At 38.3% G+C, this 19,825-nt stretch overlaps 1 long non-coding RNA gene across 1 annotated transcript; it reads right to left on the reverse strand.

Moving 5' to 3' along the window:
- Nucleotides 1-5,176: 5,176 nt before the first annotated feature.
- On the reverse strand, nucleotides 5,177-18,986 carry LOC106604326 (uncharacterized). The gene is made up of 4 exons (XR_001328652.2): nucleotides 18,686-18,986; nucleotides 17,483-17,559; nucleotides 17,028-17,142; nucleotides 5,177-5,648 (listed from the first exon to the last, which is right to left on the reverse strand). It is a non-coding gene; the product is annotated as an uncharacterized lncRNA (long non-coding RNA).
- Nucleotides 18,987-19,825: the final 839 nt, after the last annotated feature.

The following is a 19,825-nucleotide window of genomic DNA, read 5'->3' on the forward strand; positions in this document are numbered from 1 at the left end:
AGAGTAAATAACATACCTAGTACAACACCAAACATTCCAAGACATCTAATCCACAATACTTATAATTATCCAAATAACCTGTCTCTAACATAACAAACTACATGAGCTGTGAAAGGGGTACATAAACCAACTGAAGAAAATAACTCCTCTGTAGTATTGTGATGCAACACCTCTCTTTATCTGTGCCAAGACCCACACATACCATCATTGCTCAAGTTCTGCAGAACCCTTACTTCTGTTGCAACGGTGATTCTCATGGTAATAAACATGCTTCACTTATTGAATTGTACCTGTAGATAATAGAGCTATACGAGTTAGTAGCCTACAACCAGAAACAAGCCCTGGGCAGAGACCTGATGTTGATCTATTGGAAGAATACTGGGTTGGGTTCCCAAAGTGAAGGCAGAGAGAGAGGGTGAAACCTGTGAGTGTTAGTTTGATAGTAACTCTGCTGGTTCGGGAACATGTACTAACAAGTAGGCTTCAGCACATGTTACTGTGTCTGTACACCACCCTATTCTTCACTGTGTGAGCTGTTATGGTCTGGATTCAAAGTAAAGATGAGAGGGGGGACTTTTCTGTTCAAAAGTAAAGAAAAAAGTCTTACTGTGGCTAGATAACCCCCATAAATATGGGATCATAAAATACAGAAATATCTAATTTCCATAAGTATTCACACCGCTGAGTAAATACATGTTAGAATCACCTTTGGCAGTGATTACAGCTGTGAGTGTCTCTGGGTAAATCTCCAAGAGCTTTGCACACCTGGATTGTACAATATTTGCATATTATTCTTTAAAAAAAATCTTCAAGCTCTGTCAAGTTGGTTGTTGATCATTGCTAGACAGCCATTTTCAAGTATTGCCATAGATTTTAAAGACAATTTAATTCAAAACTGTAAATAGGCCACTCGGGAACATCCAATGTCATCTTGGTAAGCAACTCCAGTGTATATTTGACCTTGTGTTTTAGGCTATGGTCCTGCTAAAAGGGGTTGTCTCCCAGTGTCTGTTGGAAAGCAGACTGAAACAGGTTTTTCTCTAGAATTTTGCCTGTGCTTAACTCTTTTCCATGTCTTTTTATCCTAAACAACTCCTTTGTCATCGCCGATGACAAGCATACCCATAACATGATGCAGCCACCACCATGCTTGAAAATATGAAGAGTGGTACTCAGTGATGTGTTGTATTGGATTTGCCCCAAACATAACGCTTTGTATTCAGGACATAAAGTTAATTTCGTTGCCACATTTTTTGCAGTTTAACTTTAGTGCCTTATTGCATGTTTTTTAATATTTGTATTCTGTACAGGCTTCCTTCTTTTTACTCTTTCAATTAGGTTAGTATTGTGGAGTAACTACAACTTTCTAGTTACTCCTCAGTTTTGTCCTGTCACAGCCATTAAACTCTGTAATTGTTTTAAAGTCACCATTGGCATCATGGTAAAATCCCTGAGCTGTTTCCTTCCTCTCAGGCAACAGTTAGGAAGGATGTCTGTATCTTTGTAGTGGTACACCATCCACAGTGTAATTAATAACGTCACTATCCTCAAAGGGATAGTCAATGTGTGAATTATTTTTTGTTTACCCATCTACCAATATGCATCCTTCTTTGTAAGGCATTGGAAAACCTCCCTTGTCTTTGTAGTTGAATTTGTGTTCGAAATTCACTGCTGGACTGAGGGACCTTATAGATAATTGTATGTGTGGGGTACAGAGATAAGGTTAAAAAAAATCATGTTAAACACTAATATTGCACACAGAGTGAGTCCATGCAAGTTATTATCTCACTTGTTGTGCAAATATTTCCTCCTGAACTTATTTAGGCTTGGCATAACAAAGGGGTTGAGTACTTATTGACTCGACATTTCAGCTTTTCATTTTTAATTCATTTGTAACAATGTAATTGCACTTTGACATTATGGAGTATAGTGTGTAGGCCAGTGATACAACATCTCAATTGAATCTATTTTAAATTCAGGCTGCAACACAACAACATTTGGATAAAGTCAAGGGATGTGAAATCTTTTTAAGGCACTGTATGTGCACTTTCACAATAGGAGAGCTGTGGAAGACGTGGAGGCATGATCCATGATCAATTGTGGAATGCAGTTGTTTTAAATCTCCTGACATGATTCCTTCCTTTCTCAACTATAACAACTGTATCTGTAATCTGTTATGTTACCAACAAAAATGTTGTAATCAGATTAAAGATACTTTTGAAAAACTAGATGATTACTTTGAGGATTACTTTTAAATTCAGAAAGGATGTTTGCGGAAAAAAATATTTAGACACTTCTCTGTTTTCTCAATGACAGTTCAAATCATAATTGAAAAAAGGCGCAAATTTACGTTTGTTCCACCTGAGCGAGTCTGACCACATCATAGACCACTATGATGACACAACAAATGTGTTTTTGATGGATCGCGGGAAAAGAGCAGGAATAGGCTTTTGTAGGCTACAGTCCAAGTTATGTCTTCCAATGGTACGACTGCTGTCGGCATCCAAAGATTATCCGATTTGAATAAACTCTTGGAGGTAAGGATGACAGCAGTCCATAGTGGTGTAGTCTACGGCGATACGGATATCACTTATTATTGATATCTACAGAGCACACTGAAGTAAATCAAACTGCTGCTCTCTCATTTAGCTATTTGTGTCTTACGTATTGTGGTTGTTGTGGATGGCTGTTTCCAAATAGAAATGTGTATTTGTTAATCAAAGGGCTACCCAGACCCCTCCTTTACACTGCAGCTACTCTGTTTATTATCTATGCATAGTCCCTTTAACTCTACCTACATGTACAAATTGCTATTGTTATTTTACTGCTGCTGTTTAATTATTTGTTACTTTTATTTTTCATTTTCAATTTCTTTAATTAACACCCATTTTTCTTAACTTCTTAATTAAATCATTGTTGGTTAAGGGCTTGTAAGCATTTCACTATAAGGTCTACTACACCTGTTGTATTCGGCGCATGTGACAAATACAATTTGATTTGAACCCAATAATGGGTTTAATTCAAGAAGTTTAAGCTACCTATCAATCATTGTTTTTTAAACCAGTGGACAGCCAGTGGAAAATGCGCTCTTGCAACAGCTGCATAGTGCGGATCCCAGCCTATGGAATACAAGTGAGGCTTTTATTGCTCAATCTAATTCATGCTGATAAAATAATTCCATAGGCCTAATGGACACATGCTCAGACTTGCACACTTCTGATAGACTTAAAGGGGCAATCTGTAGTTGCTACATCCATTTTTGGACTTATTATATATATTAATGTAAAGATATAATTTTATTGTATTATTATATGTAGTAGAAACGATGGGTTAGAAGAAGCCTATATAACCAACCCATAAAGTTAAATTTAACATCCATATATGGCCAGCTATGTAAACTTTAACATTGATTTATCCTGTAATAGATGTAATTCAATTGGTAACATACATTTGTATCTTCTTCTAATGACTCTTAAAGGGAAAGTAATCTAAAAGTAACTGAATGTGATCAGATTACATAATCCAAAAGTTACGTTACTGATTACAATTTTGGACAAGTAACTAGTAACTGTAACAGCTACCTGGGGTGGCAGGTAGCCTAGCGATTAGAGCGTTGGGCCAGTAACTGAAAGGTTGCTAGATCAAATCCCTGAGTTGACAAGTTAAAAATCTGTTGTTCTACCCCTGAACAAGGCAGTGAATCCACTATTTCTTGGCCATTATTGTAAGAATTTGTTCTTAACTGACTTGCCTAGTTAAATAAAGGTTAAGAAACATTTAGAAAGTAACCTACCCAACCCTGATCATAACTTGTACAGGACTGATTGTACATTCTATTGTTTTATGAACCTAAACCACACCTCTCTGTTGGCATGCTGGGTCCTGTTGCAGAGGCAGAGGGAGGAGTATGGATATGTCCCAAATGGCATGCTATTCCTTTTGTAGTGCACTACTTTTGACCTTGGCTCATAGTGCTAGCCTCTGGTCAAAAGGAGTGCACTATATAGGGAATAGGGTGCAATTTGGGACAGAGACTGGCACTACACCATCAAAGTGAAACACAACACAAGCAATACAGAACTTGTGGGAAAAAAAACCTTGGTAGTGCCTGCATTTCAATATCCAAGGGAAACACCCAGCTAAGTGTTGTACAGCTCTGAATATGCAACAGCCCTGTGTTGTACTGCAATGCTGTTCCTATGGAAACATCTCCTGGTAACAGTTGTTTTGAAGGTGTAATAGTTGGATCATAATAAAGGGTGTTTCGTGTTTGACTCCTCAGATTTGCAAGAGTTTGTAGTTAGAGTTGGAGGCATCAGTTGGCATCCACAGCTGGTTGTTGTGCAACACCAGCACCTTCCAGTAACATCCACAGCTACGGTACACTTGGTTGAGACTGATAAGAAAAATGTGTTGCAATACCTGTGTAGCACACAATGAAATGGAAATATTTTCATTTTATGGCTGACTGTGGTACTGTATCAGGGGAGAACGACAGGCCTTTCTCATTGAAGCCATGGGAGTTCAAGGCTGACTGTGGTACTGCGGGCATCGTTTACAGAAAACAGGATGCCCCATGATTATAGTGAATGGAAAAATGTCCATTTTCGTGGTCAATCTTTATGCAAATGAAATCATGTTTAGAAGACAATCATGGTCCAAATAATTGCTTCTAATACACCAGATGTATGTCCTTGAACTGATTATTTAAAAATTGGACACAGAACAAGTTACACGGATAATTTAGTTACTAATGACAATCTGCAGTACCCCGGTCGGCCTTCAACTTGAGTTACTCAATGAGAAGGGGCTATCCTGCAAAGTCACTTCCTGGACTAGCTCAAACTGCGCATATTAGGTCTCCATGAGACGCCATCTTAACAGACTTCATTTGGCTTCAATGCGCTATTGATTCTTCACATAGGAACGAATGGTGTCACGCGATCAATGGCTTTGTCCATTCATATGTCATTCACAGTCATTGGTTGGTATCTGCCTCAGATTACACTTCAACCTGTCCTGAATTAGCTCTGCCAGTAAATAAAACTAGCTAATAATCACTCATACGTCATTTAAAAAAATCTTCTTAATAGGATTGTATACTCAATATAATAAACAAAAACATCACAAGATTACACTTATCTTATTGCTTAAGTCCCAAAAAATAAGACAAGACTACAACACTCATTTTACTAAAACAAAAATATCTTCTCTCATGTTATTGTTACAGAACTTATCCAGAATGGCACTGTGTACAGGCAGAACATTGGGCATAGTTAACAGTTAACTGTTGATGGTGACACTATTATATGTCATTGACACAAACACAACATGCTCAGCTCTTCCTTTTTTTCAACAAACACCATGTCTTATCCAGCTTTCCAACCAAGACTGCATGAAAAAGCATAATTCAAAACATTGATGGTTAAAATCGTACTGCCCTTCCCTTTACTAATCATGCACCCCTAAGCCCACAGCATCACAGTCAATGCCATTGTGATTAATTAACATGGTGAAACGCAAAGAAGCAGAAGCAGAGATGATAGACATATTTCTTAAAAGGAGGAGAAGAGAGAACGACGACTGGAGGAGAGGAAACATGGCGTTTCATTTGGAGCCTCCTTCAGCTTTCTTCTCCTGCTCGATATCTGTGAGAGGAAGAGAGAGAAGTTAGTGATTAGTCTATGTCTTGAACACTGTTGTGATGGATATCTGGCATATTGAGTAACCAAACTATCAGATATTTGTTCATCACCTAATCTATTCCAAAACACTCAAAACAGGACACCACAACCAATCCAAAATGGAAGATACTGTGTCCTAAAATCATCATACTGAACGTTAAAATCATGAGCTGTCACTGGGCAATAGAACACAGGATGAATCCACTCTCAGGAGGGGCGCAGGCTGAAAGGCAGCTTGTGAGACAGATGGGTCCTCTCCTGTCATTGGCTTGTTATCAGCCTGGCTAGCTCAACCTCCTGTCATTGGCTTGTTATTAGCCTGGCTGGCTCAACTTCCTGTCATTGGCTTGTTATCAGCCTGGCTGGCTCAACTTCCTGTCATTGGCTTGTTATCAGCCTGGCTGGCTCAACTTCCTGTCATTTGCTTGTTATCAGCCTGGCTGGCTCCTTCTCCTGTCATTGGCTTGTTATCAGCCTGGCTGGCTCCTTCTCCTGTCATTGGCTTGTTATCAGCCTGGCTGGCTCCTTCTCCTGTCATTGGTCACGTGTCTTTTATCCTGTTATCAATAACCCTCTCCTTTATACAGTAAATCTTCAAAATGTGTGTGACGCTTTATCGTATACCTGCTGGTAATACCGCACTGTACAGCCCTGTCTGATATTTGACAGGTATTTATGGGGAAATTGTGCTTTATGAAATAAAATGGAAGACTACACAATAGAAAATGGTAACAGAGTAATTGTCATGTCATTTTAATATTACCATGTAATACTGATGTAAATACCTGGTAAATAGATAACTGAAAATAGAAAGCCTAACCAACCCAATTCAATAGGGGTCTACATTTCTATACTAGAGGTTCCTCACTGCATTGCAGTATTCTCTGTCCTGGGGTGGGGGTTATTGCAGCGGATGTTTCTAGAGCGGTGAACATGCATGATGCTTACTACTGCGCTTCCAATCACATCTCCTACCACACTGCTACTGACAGAGAACAACTTGAATATCCACCCAAATCACACCTCCTACCACACTGCTACTAACAGACAATGTGTATACATTTCCACACTATAAGGTTGGGATAATACTGTGAAACTGTGAAAGTTATGTTAATAATGCCCTTTTAGTGTTAGAGCTGTTTGAAAAGACCACCTGAAATGCCAGCCTGTTTTGGTGGGATGGAGAATTAGCCTTCCGTGGTGACATCACCATGAGGTAAATTAGTTAATAGACCAATAAGAAAGAGAGTTCCAAACCTCTCTGCCAATAACAGCTCATTTTCAGTTTTCCCCTCCCCACTTAGACCACTCCCAGACAGTCCTAGTAAAATTCTTGCTTGAGAAATGTCTCTTTGCTAAGAAGTTATTTTAGTTTCTTTTTGACCATTTTAATTGAAGTCAATCACAGTAAGGTTCTTCATTGTTACCCAGAAATGATTTGATATTGAGATAAAAACGGCTTCATTGGACCTTTAATATCCACCCAAATAATCTCCCTCCCACTGACTTCAATGCATGATTGATGAAGTTTGAGAAGTGGGCATGCGGTATCTCAGGTCAGGATTGGATCAGATAGATAAGAGTCTACATCCCAAATGGCACCATATTCCCTATGAAGTGCTTAACTTTTGACCAGAGCCGGGCACCATGTAGGGATAAGGGTTCCATTTGGGACGCAGGGAGAGAAAGGAGGAAGCAGGGAGTATCTAAGACACTGATGGAAGGGAGGGTTCCATTTGGGACGCAGCGAGAGAAAGGAGGAATCAGGGAGTATCTAAGACACTGATGGAAGGGAGGGTTCCATTTGGGACGCAGCGAGAGAAAGGAGGAAGCAGGGAGTATCTAAGACACTGATGGAAGGGAGAGTTCCATTTGGGACGCAAGGAGAGAAAGGAGGAATCAGGGAGTATCTAAGACACTGATGGAACGGAGGGTTCCATTTGGGACGCAGCGAGAGAAAGGAGGAAGCAGGGAGTATCTAAGACACTGATGGAAGGGAGGGTTCCATTTGGGACGCAGCGAGAGAAAGGAGGAAGCAGGGAGTATCTAAGACACTGATGGAAGGGAGGGTTCCATTTGGGACGCAGCGAGAGAAAGGAGGAAGCAGGGAGGGGAGGGATCAGTTCATGTTGACAAGGCTGCTGCCATGGTGACAGCTCAACTCCTCTCTTCCTGCTCCTCTCTCACGTCACTCCCTGTCTGAACTACGGCTTCAGTCTAGTCCATCCTGTCTGAACTACGGCTTCAGTCTAGGACATCCTGTCTGAACTACGGCTTCAGTCTAATCCATCCTGTCTGAACTACGGCTTCAGTCTAGTCCACCCTGTCTGAACTACGGCTTCAGTCTAGTCCATCCTGTCTGAACTACGGCTTCAGTCTAGTCCACCCTGTCTGAACTACGGCTTCAGTCTAGTCCATCCTGTCTGAACTACGGCTTCAGTCTAGTCCATCCTGTCTGAACTACGATATCAGTCTAGTCCATCCTGTCTGAACTACGGCTTCAGTCTAGTCCACCCTGTCTGAACTACGGCTTCAGTCTAGTCCATCCTGTCTGAACTACGGCTTCAGTCTAGTCCATCCTGTCTGAACTACGGCTTCAGTCTAGTCCATCCTGTCTGAACTACGGCTTCAGTCTAGATCCATCCTGTCTGAACTACGGCTTCAGTCTAGTCCATCCTGTCTGAACTACGGCTTCAGTCTAGTCCACCCTGTCTGAATTAAGGTTTCAGTCTAGTCCATCCTGTCTGAACTACGGCTTCAGTGTAGTCCATCCTGTCTGAACTACGGCTTCAGTCTAGGACATCCTGTCTGAACTACGGCTTCAGTCTAGTCCACCCTGTCTGAACAACGGCTTCAGTCTAGTCCACCCTGTCTGAACTACGGCTTCAGTCTAGTCCATCCTGTCTGAACTACGGCTTCAGTCTAGCCCATCCTGTCTGAACTACGGCTTCAGTCTAGTCCATCCTGTCTGAACTACGGCTTCAGTCTAGTCCATCCTGTCTGAACTACGGCTTCAGTGTAGTCCATCCTGTCTGAACTACGGCTTCAGTGTAGTCCATCCTGTCTGAACTACGGCTTCAGTCTAGTCCATCCTGTCTGAACTACGGCTTCAGTCTAGTCCATCCTGTCTGAACTACGGCTTCAGTTTAGTCCATCCTGTCTGAACTACGGCTTCAGTCTAGTCCACCCTGTCTGAATTAAGGTTTCAGTCTAGTCCATCCTGTCTGAACTACGGCTTCAGTCTAGTCCATCCTGTCTGAACTATGGCTTCAGTCTAGTCCATCCTGTCTGAACTACGGCTTCAGTCTAGTCCATCCTGTCTGAACTACGGCTTCAGTCTAGTCCATCCTGTCTGAACTACGGCTTCAGTCTAGTCCATCCTGTCTGAACTAAGGCCTCTCTAGATCTGCACTAAACCCCTCACTAGTACACTCCCTGTCTGCACTAAACTCCTCTTTAGTACACTCCCTGTCTGCACTAAAAATCTCCCTCTACACACCCTCTCAGACTGCACTTAACCCTCTTTAGTCCACACCCTTTCTGCACCAAAAGGCAGCCTCTCCCCCCCTAACTGCACCGCCTCTCCATTGCAGCTGGACTGCAAAGCTCAATGCCCAGCCCAAAAAGCCCAGTTCTATATGACTACTATAATGTTATCAATACCGGTTCTATATGACTACTCAGCATAATGTTATCAATACCAGTTCTATATGACTACTCAGCATAATGTTATCAATACCAGTTCTATATGACTACTATAATGTTATCAATACCAGTTCTATATGACTACTCAGCATAATGTTATCAATACCAGTTCTATATGACTACTCAGCATAATGTTATCAATACCAGTTCTATATGACTACTCAGCATAATGTTATCAATACCAGTTCTATATGACTACTCAGCATAATGTTATCAATACCAGTTCTATATGACTACTCAGCATAATGTTATCAATACCAGTTCTATATGACTACTATAATGTTATCAATACCAGTTCTATATGACTACTATAATGTTATCAATACCAGTTCTATATGACTACTATAATGTTATCAATACCAGTTCTATATGACTACTATAATGTTATCAATACCAGTTCTATATGACTACTCAGCATAATGTTATCAATACCAGTTCTATATGACTACTATAATGTTATCAATACCAGTTCTATATGACTACTATAATGTTATCAATACCAGTTCTATATGACTACTATAATGTTATCAATACCAGTTCTATATGACTACTCAGCATAATGTTATCAATACCAGTTCTATATGACTACTCAGCATAATGTTATCAATACCAGTTCTATATGACTACTATAATGTTATCAATACCAGTTCTATATGACTACTATAATGTTATCAATACCAGTTCTATATGACTACTCAGCATAATGTTATCAATACCAGTTCTATATGACTACTCAGCATAATGTTATCAATACCAGTTCTATATGACTACTATAATGTTATCAATACCAGTTCTATATGACTACTATAATGTTATCAATACCAGTTCTATATGACTACTATAATGTTATCAATACCAGTTCTATATGACTACTCAGCATAATGTTATCAATACCAGTTCTATATGACTACTATAATGTTATCAATACCAGTTCTATATGACTACTATAATGTTATCAATACCAGTTCTATATGACTACTATAATGTTATCAATACCAGTTCTATATGACTACTATAATGTTATCAATACCAGTTCTATATGACTACTCAGCATAATGTTATCAATACCAGTTCTATATGACTACTATAATGTTATCAATACCAGTTCTATATGACTACTGATAATGTTATCAATACCAGTTCTATATGACTACTATAATGTTATCAATACCAGTTCTATATGACTACTATAATGTTATCAATACCAGTTCTATATGACTACTATAATGTTATCAATACCAGTTCTATATGACTACTATAATGTTATCAATACCAGTTCTATATGACTACTCAGCATAATGTTATCAATACCAGTTCTATATGACTACTCAGCATAATGTTATCAATACCAGTTCTATATGACTACTATAATGTTATCAATACCAGTTCTATATGACTACTATAATGTTATCAATACCAGTTCTATATGACTACTATAATGTTATCAATACCAGTTCTATATGACTACTCAGCATAATGTTATCAATACCAGTTCTATATGACTACTATAATGTTATCAATACCAGTTCTATATGACTACTATAATGTTATCAATACCAGTTCTATATGACTACTATAATGTTATCAATACCAGTTCTATATGACTACTATAATGTTATCAATACCAGTTCTATATGACTACTGCATAATGTTATCAATACCAGTTCTATATGACTACTCAGCATAATGTTATCAATACCAGTTCTATATGACTACTATAATGTTATCAATACCAGTTCTATATGACTACTATAATGTTATCAATACCAGTTCTATATGACTACTATAATGTTATCAATACCAGTTCTATATGACTACTATAATGTTATCAATACCAGTTCTATATGACTACTATAATGTTATCAATACCAGTTCTATATGACTACTATAATGTTATCAATACCAGTTCTATATGACTACTATAATGTTATCAATACCAGTTCTATATGACTACTATAATGTTATCAATACCAGTTCTATATGACTACTCAGCATAATGTTATCAATACCAGTTCTATATGACTACTCAGCATAATGTTATCAATACCAGTTCTATATGACTACTCAGCATAATGTTATCAATACCAGTTCTATATGACTACTATAATGTTATCAATACCAGTTCTATATGACTACTATAATGTTATCAATACCAGTTCTATATGACTACTATAATGTTATCAATACCAGTTCTATATGACTACTCAGCATAATGTTATCAATACCAGTTCTATATGACTACTATAATGTTATCAATACCAGTTCTATATGACTACTATAATGTTATCAATACCAGTTCTATATGACTACTATAATGTTATCAATACCAGTTCTATATGACTACTGATAATGTTATCAATACCAGTTCTATATGACTACTCAGCATAATGTTATCAATACCAGTTCTATATGACTACTATAATGTTATCAATACCAGTTCTATATGACTACTATAATGTTATCAATACCAGTTCTATATGACTACTATAATGTTATCAATACCAGTTCTATATGACTACTGGCATAATGTTATCAATACCAGTTCTATATGACTACTCAGCATAATGTTATCAATACCAGTTCTATATGACTACTCAGCATAATGTTATCAATACCAGTTCTATATGACTACTATAATGTTATCAATACCAGTTCTATATGACTACTATAATGTTATCAATACCAGTTCTATATGACTACTCAGCATAATGTTATCAATACCAGTTCTATATGACTACTCATAATGTTATCAATACCAGTTCTATATGACTACTATAATGTTATCAATACCAGTTCTATATGACTACTATAATGTTATCAATACCAGTTCTATATGACTACTCGATAATGTTATCAATACCAGTTCTATATGACTACTGCATAATGTTATCAATACCAGTTCTATATGACTACTAGATAATGTTATCAATACCAGTTCTATATGACTACTATAATGTTATCAATACCAGTTCTATATGACTACTCTAATAATGTTATCAATACCAGTTCTATATGACTACTATAATGTTATCAATACCAGTTCTATATGACTACTATAATGTTATCAATACCAGTTCTATATGACTACTGATAATGTTATCAATACCAGTTCTATATGACTACTCAGCATAATGTTATCAATACCAGTTCTATATGACTACTCAGCATAATGTTATCAATACCAGTTCTATATGACTACTATAATGTTATCAATACCAGTTCTATATGACTACTATAATGTTATCAATACCAGTTCTATATGACTACTATAATGTTATCAATACCAGTTCTATATGACTACTATAATGTTATCAATACCAGTTCTATATGACTACTATAATGTTATCAATACCAGTTCTATATGACTACTATAATGTTATCAATACCAGTTCTATATGACTACTATAATGTTATCAATACCAGTTCTATATGACTACTGCATAATGTTATCAATACCAGTTCTATATGACTACTATAATGTTATCAATACCAGTTCTATATGACTACTCAGCATAATGTTATCAATACCAGTTCTATATGACTACTATAATGTTATCAATACCAGTTCTATATGACTACTATAATGTTATCAATACCAGTTCTATATGACTACTATAATGTTATCAATACCAGTTCTATATGACTACTATAATGTTATCAATACCAGTTCTATATGACTACTATAATGTTATCAATACCAGTTCTATATGACTACTATAATGTTATCAATACCAGTTCTATATGACTACTATAATGTTATCAATACCAGTTCTATATGACTACTATAATGTTATCAATACCAGTTCTATATGACTACTATAATGTTATCAATACCAGTTCTATATGACTACTCAGCATAATGTTATCAATACCAGTTCTATATGACTACTCAGCATAATGTTATCAATACCAGTTCTATATGACTACTATAATGTTATCAATACCAGTTCTATATGACTACTCAGCATAATGTTATCAATACCAGTTCTATATGACTACTATAATGTTATCAATACCAGTTCTATATGACTACTATAATGTTATCAATACCAGTTCTATATGACTACTATAATGTTATCAATACCAGTTCTATATGACTACTCAGCATAATGTTATCAATACCAGTTCTATATGACTACTATAATGTTATCAATACCAGTTCTATATGACTACTATAATGTTATCAATACCAGTTCTATATGACTACTATAATGTTATCAATACCAGTTCTATATGACTACTATAATGTTATCAATACCAGTTCTATATGACTACTCAGCATAATGTTATCAATACCAGTTCTATATGACTACTCAGCATAATGTTATCAATACCAGTTCTATATGACTACTATAATGTTATCAATACCAGTTCTATATGACTACTATAATGTTATCAATACCAGTTCTATATGACTACTATAATGTTATCAATACCAGTTCTATATGACTACTCAGCATAATGTTATCAATACCAGTTCTATATGACTACTCAGCATAATGTTATCAATACCAGTTCTATATGACTACTATAATGTTATCAATACCAGTTCTATATGACTACTATAATGTTATCAATACCAGTTCTATATGACTACTATAATGTTATCAATACCAGTTCTATATGACTACTCAGCATAATGTTATCAATACCAGTTCTATATGACTACTATAATGTTATCAATACCAGTTCTATATGACTACTATAATGTTATCAATACCAGTTCTATATGACTACTCAGCATAATGTTATCAATACCAGTTCTATATGACTACTATAATGTTATCAATACCAGTTCTATATGACTACTATAATGTTATCAATACCAGTTCTATATGACTACTCAGCATAATGTTATCAATACCACAGTAATAGGTGAGTGTCGCAAGGCCACGGCACCACTAAAAGATCAACACGGTTCTGCAATGCAGCTGGATAGCAGTAAGACAAGTGTGTACTTGATAACTGGAATGCATTGGGCGTACCTGTACAAATGGGACAATGCTGTACTGTTCCTGGATGTGAAGATTTAACCTCTACTTTAAATATAGTCAAATGAAGAGAAACTACACATTACTCACACTACAGTAGAAGGGCACTAACACTACAGTAGAAGGGCACTAACACTACAGTAGAAGGGCACTAACACACTACTAACACTACAGTAGAAGGGCACTAACACTACAGTAGAAGGGCACTAACACACTACTAACACTACAGTAGAAGGGCACTAACACTACAGTAGAAGGGCACTAACACACTACTAACACTACAGTAGAAGGGCACTAACACACTACTAACACTACAGTAGAAGGGCACTAACACTACAGTAGAAGGGCACTAACACACTACTAACACTACAGTAGAAGGGCACTAACACACTACTAACACTACAGTAGAAGGGCACTAACACACTACTAACACTACAGTAGAAGGGCACTAACACACTACTAACACTACAGTAGAAGGGCACTAACACACTACTAACACTACAGTAGAAGGGCACTAACACACTACTAACACTACAGTAGAAGGGCACTAACACACTACTAACACTACAGTAGAAGGGCACTAACACACTACTAACACTACAGTAGAAGGGCACTAACACACTACTAACACTACAGTAGAAGGGCACACCTTTGAGTATTTGATGAATTCCTGGCCAGCCAAAGGCATTAGGTTGAAGGACAAAGACCTCTTATTGTTACCCTCAGGTGTGTACCAGGCTCTCGGTTAATCAGTAACAGGCCTATGTCATACTAGTGCAGTGTTGCCGTCTTTTCTCTGTACAAAACAGTGGGAGGCACTTAGCTACTGCAAACAGAGAGGGAGACAGGTACAGGGTAGATACTGTAAACAGAGAGGGAGACAGGTACAGGGTAGATACTGTAAACAGAGAGGGAGACAGGTACAGGGTAGCTACTGCAAACAGAGAGGGAGACAGGTACAGGGTAGATACTGTAAACAGAGAGGGAGACAGGTACAGGGTAGTTACTGCAAACAGAGAGGGAGACAGGTACAGGGTAGATACTGTAAACAGAGAGGGAGACAGGTACAAGGTAGCTACTGCAAACAGAGAGGGAGACAGGTACAGGGTAGCTACTGTAAACAGAGAGGGAGACAGGTACAGGGTAGATACTGTAAACAGAGAGGGAGACAGGTACAGGGTAGATACTGTAAACAGAGAGGGAGACAGGTACAGGGTAGCTACTGTAAACAGAGAGGGAGACAGGTACAGGGTAGATACTGTAAACAGAGAGGGAGACAGGTACAGGGTAGATACTGTAAACAGAGAGGGTGACAGGTACAGGGTAGTAACTGCAAACAGAGAGGGAGACAGGTACAGGGTAGTTACTGCAAACAGAGAGGGAGACAGGTACAGGGTAGATACTGTAAACAGAGAGGGAGACAGGTACAGGGTAGATACTGTAAACAGAGAGGGAGACAGGTACAGGGTAGATACTGTAAACAGAGAGGGAGACAGGTACAGGGTCGATACTGTAAACAGAGATGGAGACAGGTACAATGCATGGAAATAATGCATGCAGAGCAGAATTAGTCCGATACCCGCTAATTATCCAAATCCAGAAAAGAGATGTTAAATTCTACAACCACCTAAAAGGAAGGTGATTCCCAAACCTTCCATAACAAAGCCATCACCTACAGAGAGATCAACCTGGAGAAGAGTCCCCTAAGTAAGCTGGTCCTGGGGCTCTGTTCACAAACACAAACAGACCCCACAGAGCCCCAGGACAGCAACACAGTTAGACCCAACCAAATCATAAGAAAACAAAAAGATAATTACTTGACACATTGGAAAGAATTAACAAAAAAACAGAGCAAACTAGAATGCTATTTGGTCCTAAACAGAGAGTACACAGTGGCAGAATACCTGACCACTGTGAATGACCCAAAATAAAGGAAAGCTTTGACTATGTACAGACTCAGTGAGCTTAGCCTTGCTATTGAGAAAGGCCGCCGTAGGCAGACCTGGCTCTCAAGAGAAGACAGGCTGTGTTCACACTGCCCACAAAATGAGGTGGAAACTGAGCTGCACTTCCTAACCTCCTGCCAAATGTATGACCATATTAGAGACACATATTTCCCTCAGATTACACAGACCCACAAAGTATTCAAAAACAACCTTGATTTTGATAAACTCCCAGATCTACTGGGTGAAATACCACAGTGTGTCATCACAGCAGCAAGATGTGTGACCTGTTGCCACAAGGGCAACCAGTGAAGAACAAACACCATTGTAAATACAACGCATATTTATGTTTATTTTCCCTTTTGTACTTTACCTATTTGCACATCGTTACAACACTGTATATAGACATAATATGTCATTTGAAATGTCTTTATTATTTTGGAACTTCTGTGAGTGTAATATTTACTGTTATTTTCTATTGCTTATTTCACATTTGTTTATTCATTAACATTGCTTTGACAATGTTAACATATGTTTCCCATGCCAATAAAGCCCTTAAATTTAAATGTAATTTAATTGACAAGGGAGAGGGGGACAGGTACAGAGAGAGGGAGACAGGTATAGGGTGGGACAGGAGTAAGAGCAATAAGGGGAGGAGACAGGGTAGGAGACAGAAAAGGAGATAGGAGGGTAGAGAAACGTACCCTCCTTGGTTGGCAGGGTGTTCTTCTCAGCTGTATTGGTCTTCTTTAGACACTTCTTGTCAAAGGACTCCACTCCCTGCTTCACTGGGTTGTTGTCGCCCATCTTAGATGATGTCTGAGGGAGAAAGAGTTAGAATGTAAATGTCGAGAGAGAGAAAGAGAGAAAGAAACAGAGCCCTTAGACAAATATGTTATCTAGAATACAGGTGTGTGCATGCAGGTGAAGTCCAGCCGCACCCACTTTACCTCACTCACGCACGCACGCTCGCACGCACGCACGCACGCACACACACGTATAATCCATATGGACTACTCTAGCTAGTTACGTAATTCAGTTACTTGAATCAACACACACCACTCCCATGACTTTACCATTTACCATCTAACAAAGGAGAACAAATAGTCAGGTGAGAGAGAGAGCTTGTCTTATGGTGTTATGTTTCACTGAGAGTTACCCAAGCACTCAGGTTTGCTGCAATGCACTGGTTCTGGTATACAGGAACGTGTACTGGTACGTTCTGGTTCCGAGAGGCTGCAGAAAGAGCATATTGGGATGGAAACATTGAATTCTCTAAATCTATGAAAGGATGTTAATGAATGAACCTACATGCATTAGGATGTTAAGGTGCTACTTACTAGTCTATTAGATCTGTGTTGACCTCTAGCCTACTCATTTAAACACAAATGCAATTCTTAGCATACTATTAGAAAGTCTACATTGCAGTGTGATTTCACATGCAAGGGCCAATGGCATATCATGTGCCACCTCCACCTTATCTAGGCGCCCGCGTGCGCAATAACTGGGTGTGATGGGTTCGATTTTGTTTCACCAAACCAATTTATGCAAAACGCACAGATTCATTGATAGGTGTCAACGCCATCTTCAGTAAAAAAATAACATAATTTGACGGATGTGTCATGTTAAGGCATGTTGAGCTCACCGGTAGAACATGTTTTATCATAAAACCGCACCCCGATGAACCGCCAATATATATGCAGACTGTAGGCTAGAACCATGGCGTTGCGCCGTCAGCATCACATGCATTGATTGGACTTTAGGTAACAGTGCGACAACTTAATTTTTAAAAATATATTCGGCATGTCATCACACCAAGGTCTGTAACTATTTTATATAGCCATGATGATGACAATTAGCCTAACCTAACCATACAATATTTAAACACAGACACGTTTAATAGCCTAGTTGGAATGATGTGTAGGGGGTGCAGGCGCATTAAATGCATTGCAGAGCTGTCAACACAGAAACAAAATAAATCCTTAAATATCCTAACAATAAATCATATAGCCTAATAATAACCAATAGTCTATAGACTACTCTTTACTGACAATCAAAATAAATCCTTAAATATCCTAACAATAAATCATATAGCCTAATAATAACCAATAGTCTATAGACTACTCTTTACTGACAATCAAAATACAACCTGCCGACAGTCCCTTCCTTCTGTCTAAAAAAATACATTTTAAAAACGTCTGAAAAAATGCTTACAATTGCATAATAACACCACCGCCCACCAGAATAACGTTATTAGACTATCATGGCAACATGGGGTTTCATGCATAAACTAACCAACAGACAGAGGGAGATAACAAGATGGCCTTTGAATCATTTCTATACTAAAGCTACCAATATTTACCTGGTACGGGGATGTGCGGTGAGAATGTCCGTTACAGGTACAACGTCTGGGTGTAGGCTTAAATAGGGAAAGCACGCCCTTTCTCACACCAACATGGACACCAATCTGAGCTACGGCATTGGCCCAATCCATCCAGAAGAGGGATACCATTGGCCAGGCTAAATCTATGAGTTGAGATGTTCAGGGGGGACAATCTTGTGCAGCGTTCGTTTGATAAATCAGAAAGTGATACCACAGCGCCACCTTGTGGATATATACACTATAGCCTACAGGGCAATGCAAGGAGCATCTTCGTCACAGGAAGAGAATTCCCTCAGCATGAAGTTCAGTATAAAATGCATACACATATTCAGAATAACTTGCAAGATGAAACTCAAGTGTGGTTTGATAAAACATGTATTAATGCTCAGGCATATATACTGAACAAAAATATAAAATGCAACGTGTTGGTTCCATGTTTCATGAGCTGAAATAAAAGATCCCAGAAATGTTCCATACGCACAAAAAGCTTATTTCTCTCAAATTTTGTGCACAAATTTGTTAAGATCCCTGTTAGTGAGCATTTCTCCTTTGCCAAGATAATCCATTCACCTGACAGGTGTGGCATATCAAGAAGCTGATCGAACAGCATGATCATTACACAGGTGCATCTTGTGCTGAAGAAAATGAAAGATTGCTCTAAAATGTGCAGTTTTGTCTCGAGTTGAGGGAGCGTGTAATTGGCATGCTTACTGCAGGAATGTCCACCAGAACTGTTTCCAGAGAATTTAATGTTAATTGCTCTACCATAAGCCACCTCCAACATCGTTTTAGAGAATTTGGCAGTACGTCTACCGGCCTCACAACCGCAGACTGAGGAGTATTTATGTCTGTAATAAAGCCCTTTTGTGGAGGAAAATTCCTTCTGACTGGCTGGGCCTGGCTCCCCAGTGGGTGGACCTATGCCCTCCCATTGCTGCACCCCTGCCCATTCATGTGAAATCCATAGATTAGGGCCTAATTTATTTATTTCAATTGACTGATTTCTTTATATGAACTGTAACTCGGTAAAATCGTTGAAATTGTTGCATGTTGCGTTTCTATTTTTGTTCAGTACATTTCATAATGCAGCTTTATGGATCAACATTGTATGGTAATAGT

This window comes from Salmo salar, chromosome ssa05 (genome assembly GCF_905237065.1).
Source record: "Salmo salar chromosome ssa05, Ssal_v3.1, whole genome shotgun sequence".
Taxonomy (NCBI): Eukaryota; Metazoa; Chordata; class Actinopteri; order Salmoniformes; family Salmonidae; genus Salmo; species Salmo salar.